The following is an 8,143-nucleotide window of genomic DNA, read 5'->3' as shown; positions in this document are numbered from 1 at the left end:
TTTATTCGACTTCTTTGGATCTGACAAAGGTTTAATGAAGACGGGGTGCACACAAAAAGCGACGATGGTAGAATTATGATGGAAACAATTAGAGATGGAGAATGGAGCTTGGAGCAGTAGAGTATGAAAATTAAAGTCACGGTGGAGATTGTTGAAAATGGAATGCCTTAAATGTTTATTGAAACTGGTCTCTTAATAGGATAGATAGCCTGCTCGATCCCATCAAGAAATTTTTTAATTTTTTCCCTATGCTCACTAGACAATTTTTGGGACATTCTTCGATCCTATCGAAGGTGGCTTTGATCCTATTGACAGGCTGTCGATGCCACTCGATCCTATCGAAGGTCCCATTGACAAAATCATGCAATTTTGCAAAAGTTTGAGTTTTATTTCCTAATTTGATCATAACTCTATATAAGGGCTTGTAATTAGAGAATTAGGGTTACAATAACATGCAAGGGCTGTTTTCAAAATAAATGAGAGGAAAGTTAGGTTTCCTAAAATGAATTTGGATGTCTTTATTTTGGATCGGTAAGTTCATCAATCTCTTGTAATTTATTTTTCATAATGGATTCGTTGTCACTTTATAACATGATTTTTTTCATGCAAAGAGTTTTTCCACATAAATTTTTGTGCTTTCTATAACACTTGGTTGCATTTATCTCTCGTATTATATTTGAATTCGGGAATTGCTTCCACAATTTTCTGACAAATTACAGTGACTTAAAAAGTCAGTGCCCCTTGATTTAAACAAATGTTACACAGCACAAATTAGCAAGTGAGGTCAGGCACGTTGTCACCGAAATGATATGTACTCAACACAGTCTTCAGAGACTTGGTCCTGAAAATGAAATAGGCCATCCAGCTGTTTGTCCATCCTGCCAACGTAGAAATTATTGGGTTAGTCATGATGCTTAGACCCATGTTCGGGTACTAAAAATGAGATTTAAACAGCCCTAGAAAATCTGGGCCTGTAAGAGGTCCAACCCATCTTATAGACGGTCCACACTCTCTTGCAGTGTAGGCTCCTCCCCGTGGGATAGATCAAAACTTAATCGAAGGAATGCGGGTTGAACCAGGGCAGGGCCCACATGATAAAGGGCCTGGATCTCTTCACATGTGTACTGCAATGTATCATAGATGCAGAACGCCTTCAAAATTGCAGCGTCGACACCATATGCTGCTATTTTGAAGCCAAAGACCTCCTAATCGGGCTTCATCCAACGACCTTCTAGAGATAGCTTCCCATGTGTAGTGATTTTACAGCCATCCTTGAAAATATTCTTTATGAATTCAAACCAAGGTGTCTATCAGTGTGGTTTATAAGCTACTGATTATCCACCACATGTCCCACCTGAAGAAGGATCCAGATGTGGTTTTTCATGTGAAAGTTCTCTCACATGTATACATGTGGGTCCCACCACAGGCAACCCATTTCTCACTTCATGTCGCAGCTGGGCAGTAGATCCACACCATGTATATGGTAGGTCTCGTCCGCAAATCGATGGTTGTTGAAAATCAAACCAAACTGATGATTCTAACCTTTTTCCGAACAAACACGTTAGCTATTTAAATCTCTGGGGTCGATTTGAAGAAACTCATTCGAATGATTATGATAGTTGATGAAATACAAGCCACAAATTGGACGCACTCGATGAACGGCCTGGATCCACGGACCAGATTTCAGATATTTTTCCCACCAACTCCCCAACTACCACTCAGTCAGCCATCTACTCATATATAAGTTAAACAGTCAACTCAAAATTCTAGATATCTAGTCTCCATTAAAAAGAAAAGAAAAGAAAAAAAAAAAAAAGCTCCCGACTTACTTTCCTGGTTCAGGTCACTCATTCATAAGGTCGGCTCCGGACGTGTACGGAAAAAGCTAGCCGGGGTTGGCAATTTGGGACCTACACTCGGTTCTTTGAGTCGCTTACGGAACTCTGATATGGACGGGCTTATAAATTTTCAACTACTTGCTTTGTTCGTGTTTTACAATGTTTTTGGTTGGGGCCCTCTTTTTCTTGGTCCGTATTTGTGTTATTTTTTTAATTTTAACAGCACCCATGCCACATGGGGAGCGGATTGCATGTGGAGATGTCTGTGGAAAATCCACTCCATCCATCTGTTTTGAAAGACCATGGATTCTAAAAATCAGGCAGATCCAAACTAAGTTGGGCCACGCCAACAAAACATGGGAACAGCAACATCCACCATTAAAACCTTCCTGGAACTGACCATGATGTTTATGTGCTATCCAAACCGTTTAGGGCACTCGATTTTACATGTATTTTTTTATTTAACACATACCTATATCACGTGGGCACTTGATCCTCATGATCTCAATATTGAAATAGGGATTGTATGCTACTGAGCTATGGAGCAAACCCTGTTTTTGTGTAATATTCTTTATTTTGTATCCATGCATCTAGTGGCGATCTTTGTATATGCATCCACTCGCAGTTTAAGTGGTTACATGTGAAGTCGACCTCATGAAAGCTTCCCATGAGGTTGAGCTCTATGGACCCCACTGTGATCTGTGTTGGATATACACACTGTATTTGTATTTGGGGGGTTCATCCTAGGTCATAGGATGTCCCAAAAATCAGCCATATACGTAGCTCAGATAAGCCACGCATTCTGAAATAATGTAAAATCATACTTAAAAACACTTCGCAAGGCTTTCCTAAGTTTTGGAATAGGCTGAAATTTAGTGTGACCCCTCATAAAAGTGGGATGTACATAGTGGATGGGTTAGTTATATGAACTATATTTTTGTGGGCCCTATAAACGAATTAGGAAGGCTTTAATGGGTGGGCATCTACTCTTAACTATTGCACTTTGTACAGACTAAATGTGATATGCACTTAGTACTTTGGAAGGTATCAAATGAGCAAACTGTAGCCTGTCGTCCAACTCATTGGACTTTAACTCGTCTTCCCAAATATCACCATTTTTTAAATGAGTGGGAGATTGACACACATCCTTGATCTCTTACAAGGCCCACCATGATGTGTATGTGATATCCACTCCGACCATTAGATGTATAGGCTCATGTTAGGCCCATAGCCTAAAAAATCAAATGGACGTGATTCAAGTGAGCCACACTAAAGGAAACATCTTAGATAAAGATGTCTACCCTTGATTTTTAAAAGGCACATGAGGATGCTTATAAGCAATCCACTCCAACCATTAGATGAAAAACTAAAAACAGGCCTATCCGTGATTCAAGTAGGCCACACTAAGAGAAATAGTTTGGAGGGTCATCATTATGTTGTATACTGGTTCTAATCATGGGTTCCACTTAAATCACGAACAGGGCTGGGGTTTTGGTGGGGCCCACCTTAATAGTCAACTGATTTTCCTTCTTTTCCTCTCATTTATTAACTCATTTTCCTTCTTTCCCGTTTATTTATTAACGTTAACTATTCATTAATTAGTACCCAATTTCCAAGTGGTAAAGTTTCTGGCGTGCGTGTGTGGGTGTGCCTGTGTAAGTGGAAAAGGTTAATTCTATGAGGTTGACTTCATGGGAAGTTCCAATGAGGTCTTGCTTTGTGGGCTCCACTGTAATGGGTGTTGGGCATCCACACCATCAGTTAGAGGCACCCTTCTGTGGCGGGCCATGGACCTAAAACTTAGGCCATTCCATCACTTAGATGGACCACACTATAGGCAACCGTTGAAAGTGTATGCCCACCTATCGAAACCTTCCTAATTATTTATGGAGCCCATGGAGATGTGGTTCAGACATCTTACCCATCCATTGTGTGCCCCAATTGGATGAGAATTTACACCAAATTTCAGGCCTCAGGTGAGCCCCACCAACTGGTTTTAGATATTTTAGGCATGATTTTACATGGTAAATGTATGTAGCTGATTTTTGTCAAAAATAATCCCAATAATTGGGACAACCTAGCTATTCTATAGGTTGAATGTGCATACATGTATGAAAGGTTGGCAATTATTTGATGGGAGGCCATAAATTATGGTCCAACTGGTTGGACTTACAACCTTCTCACACATACATATAGCATGAAAATGGATAGTTAATATTGACCATAGAAATAAGTCTAACATCTTTAAACATTAAGTATCTCTGAGCTTTGTAATTTTTATGATTCTAAAATAACACTTTCTTTTAATGATTATAATTATATGATTTATGGCTCATAAACAATGGATGATTGTAACAGAGGATTAAGATCATTTGACTGGTATTTTGCACATTGCTAGCTCTTGGTTGGATGAATGAATGAATAGATCAGGTTGACGGTATGTCACCTCTTGTGTGGTTTAAAAGGCACACCTTTCCTTGTTTGGTCAATCCATGACTTAGATGGGTCACACTATCAAGAATAGTTAAGAGTGGACACTACCTTAATTCTCATAGAGTGCTTATCGTGTCATCTAACCATTGATAGATTATAGTTGTAGATATCCCACCCTAGGTTGACAAGTTGATCAAGCTAGATGGAAACCCTAACCTAACCATAATCTGAACTCTAACCCATAGAGGCCTAAGCCCTACGAATCCCAACTCAACCCGGCCTTGACCTAGGTAAGACCCAATCACGATCTAGTTGAAACCCTATCAACCCGTCGAGTTAACTCACCCGATCAGCCTACCTAGTCCAGTTACCTAATCAACTGTAGACACCCCACCCCAGCTTGATAAGCAGATTGAGTTTGTACGGATGGATGGACAACTGAACCCCAATCCTAAACCCTAGGAACCCCAGACTTAAACCCTAAACTCAACTAGTTCAACCCAGTCAACCTAACTGACGCAGGGGAGGACGTGAGGTCGAGCACCGTATCCCTTAAGAGGATAACTATTTCGAATCCACGGAACTTCTCTGGACTCCTCACAGAGACTTCTCGAATCCACGAGGAAAGAAAGCAGAAAATAGAAATAAATTCTAATAAATTCGAAATTGATTGATGAATGATTAAAATCGAGTTCACAACCCTTTAAATAAGGGTATCAAGCAATGGGAAAGAAATCATAATCAAACTACAACTCAAACTCCTAGAATCCGCGACTTACTATAAATAGTAAACTTACTATTTATAGACGATCGTGATGTCTACTAGTGCGCAAGGTTTTCGGCCAAAAATAGTAAGTGTCCTATTTGGCTTCACCAAACCGTTCCCCTAATTATTCTAAGCTCTTTTCACGTTGGGCGCAACTCCTAAAGCCCAACGGATGAAGAGTTATAATCAAACTAAAACTTACTATTTATAGTAAAAACGAAATTAAAACAGGGAAACGACTGTCAATCAAGGGGTTTTTCGCAATTTCGGGTGGCGCAACCCGGCATAGCAGGGTTGGTTGGCTAAAGTAGCTCGTTCTACCCCAAAATCATATATTTTACGTCAGCTAACTCATTCCGGATTGCGAGATACGCTCGATCTAAGGTCCGATGGTCCGGATCACTTCTGTCGTCGACCGGGCCTTTTCTGATCCATCTTGGCCATGAAATTGTCCGCGACCCGCTCTACATCACTAACCCAAACCCTAGGAACCCAAAACCCTAGAGCCTTGAGTCAACTCGGCAAGTTAACTCACCCAATCAACTCACCTGGTCAACCTACCCAACCCCATAATCCAGTCCACTCACCTAATTAAGCCCAAAACCAAGCCTGGACCCAAGCTCAATCGGAGAAATGACCAAAACCTCATAGTAACAACCTTCATGGCAAAGCCTTTATACGCTTGGAGGATGCTGTCTGCCAAAGCAGGGAGTCCAAATGGGGACCTGCGATAGCCGGCTTACCGTCGGCCACGTGCCACTCCCCCTCTTTGAGGCAACATCCCTCAAGCATGTGGAACACTCCTTTTTTGAATATTAAGTGTGAGGTTGATGTGCATTTACTCCAATGCTCATCTCCTTACTCAAAATTACATTTTTACTACCTTATCCAACCCATGAAATAATACCATGTAGCAATCTCCAATCTCAACTATTCATCCACCTTTTTCTCCTAAGATCACAAAGAATTACAAGAAAACTAGGTTTGGAGGCTATAAATAGCCCCCTACCCTTCTCATTTTAATCATTCACTTACATTTGGATCCACTCTCATTTTCAACAATCGCTCCTTAGCCTTATCCGCTTAGTCATTCCTCCATCAAGGAGAGTGAGAGTGTGAGAGAGAGAGCTCAACCTTGGTTTAACCTAGCCTAGCTAGAGTCTAAGCCTCCTAAGCCACCTAAGTTTAATTTTGAACCACCCAATTTAGTCTTGTGACACTACCGTTCATCCAACCATTCAAGCCTTTATTAGTTTCATCAAATCAACGTATTAACATCATGTAACATTCATTCCTTTCTCAACCCCCTGCTTCATATATATATATATATATATATATATATATATATATATATATATATATATATACACACACACACACACACACACACACACACACACACACACACACACACACACACACACACACACACACACACACACATAGTATCATATTGCATTTTCGTCATTTTCGCGCATATGATTAGCTGGCGTATGCTCCATGGCTTACCGATATAATCGAATCTTGCCCATCAGAAACCTTAAGCAGTTAGCTGTCGCTTAGCATACACATTGCATTCCATCGTCTTCCATCGTATCTGACTGGCGGGCATATGCTCTAAAACCTACCGATATAATCGCAGAAGATCCACTAGAAACCTTAGCCAGTTGGCCATCATTTTATCATAAGCATCTATATAGCATCAAGCATCCCATACATATACTTTGCACTTGATCGTTTCGAACGCATGCTCTGCAGCTTGCCGATATAGTCACATCCTGCCCATCAGAATTTTGGATCAATCAATCACTAATATATTGCATCGCATTACACTTTCTACACATGAGAACTATCCTTATTCTTCAGAAATTAGTTAGATCTTATGAAGTAAAGACCATATATTTGTACGGGCAGAGTGGGTGCCTAACACCTTACATCTCTATAACCGCGGTCCTTTACTTGAAATCTCTGGAACGTAAACTCACGAGTCATCTTAGAGTTAAGGATCTTCGGGTCCTCAATCTTAATCATTTTTAAGGGGGCTAATCGCCTGTAGAATCATAATAATTGGTTAGTGGCGACTCTAGTCAAATATAACACTTTTACCCCCATCACAAAAGCCCTCGGACGAGGCAACCAAGTGGAAAGAAGAGAGTAAATCTCATGTACTGGGGAATCCGCCCTTCAGCATCCACATCAACTCACCTAGTTAGACCACATTTTAAATTGGGATTAAATCAATCCCATATTCAAACCCAATCAGATCCCATAGCTGAACATTGATACATTATCCTTGGAGGTAAAGCCTCCACATGTGTATGGGAACCACCCTGCCAAAGAAGGAGCCCCCGTGTGCCACTAGCAGCTCCCTAAGGGCCGCCAACCATATGGTAGGTCTCCTGCCAAAGCAGGAGTCCCTACACGAGTGGAGACTTTCCTTATGCAATGTTCATCCATGTAGCATTGTGAATAGACTATGATGCCCCTTCTTTTTGCTCATTTTACCATTTTACCAACTCATCTAACTCGTGAGATGTTTCGATAAGACAATCTCAAATCCAAACCTTGTGAGCCATTTTCAACCCTACACTTATCCAAAATTATACAAAACTCAAGCTTGTGGACTATAAATAGCTCCATCCCTTTCACATTTCATTCATCCCAGAAATATCAATCATCCAATATATCCACAACCCCTCAAACACCCAGAATTAGGGAAGAGCCTAAGAAATCTCTTAAGCCCTTAGTCCAACCATTTCATCCATCCATGAAGGAGAGGAAAGAACAACATAATAGAGTCTAGCCTAGGTCTAGCCCAGTTAGATCCCTAGTCTCCTGTGCTATTCAGGCCTAGATCTAAGCTACTCAATCCAATCATTGCAATACAATTGTCCATCTTTCCATCAAACTTTCAATAAGCGTTGTCAATTATTGCTTTAGCATTATACAGTATTCATTATTCCCTTTTCAACCCTCTTGCTCATCTCAACATCGCATTGCATAGCACTTGGCACCTGGTCAGTTCAAATGAATGTTTAGTGGCTTGCTGACATAGTTGAATCATGCCCATCAGAAATTTGAACTCATTAGTTTCATGCACAGCAAA

Source organism: Magnolia sinica, chromosome 13 (genome assembly GCF_029962835.1).
Source record: "Magnolia sinica isolate HGM2019 chromosome 13, MsV1, whole genome shotgun sequence".
NCBI lineage: Eukaryota > Viridiplantae > Streptophyta > Magnoliopsida > Magnoliales > Magnoliaceae > Magnolia > Magnolia sinica.
The sequence above is the reverse complement of the archived record's forward strand: the minus strand, read 5'-3'. Positions refer to the sequence as shown.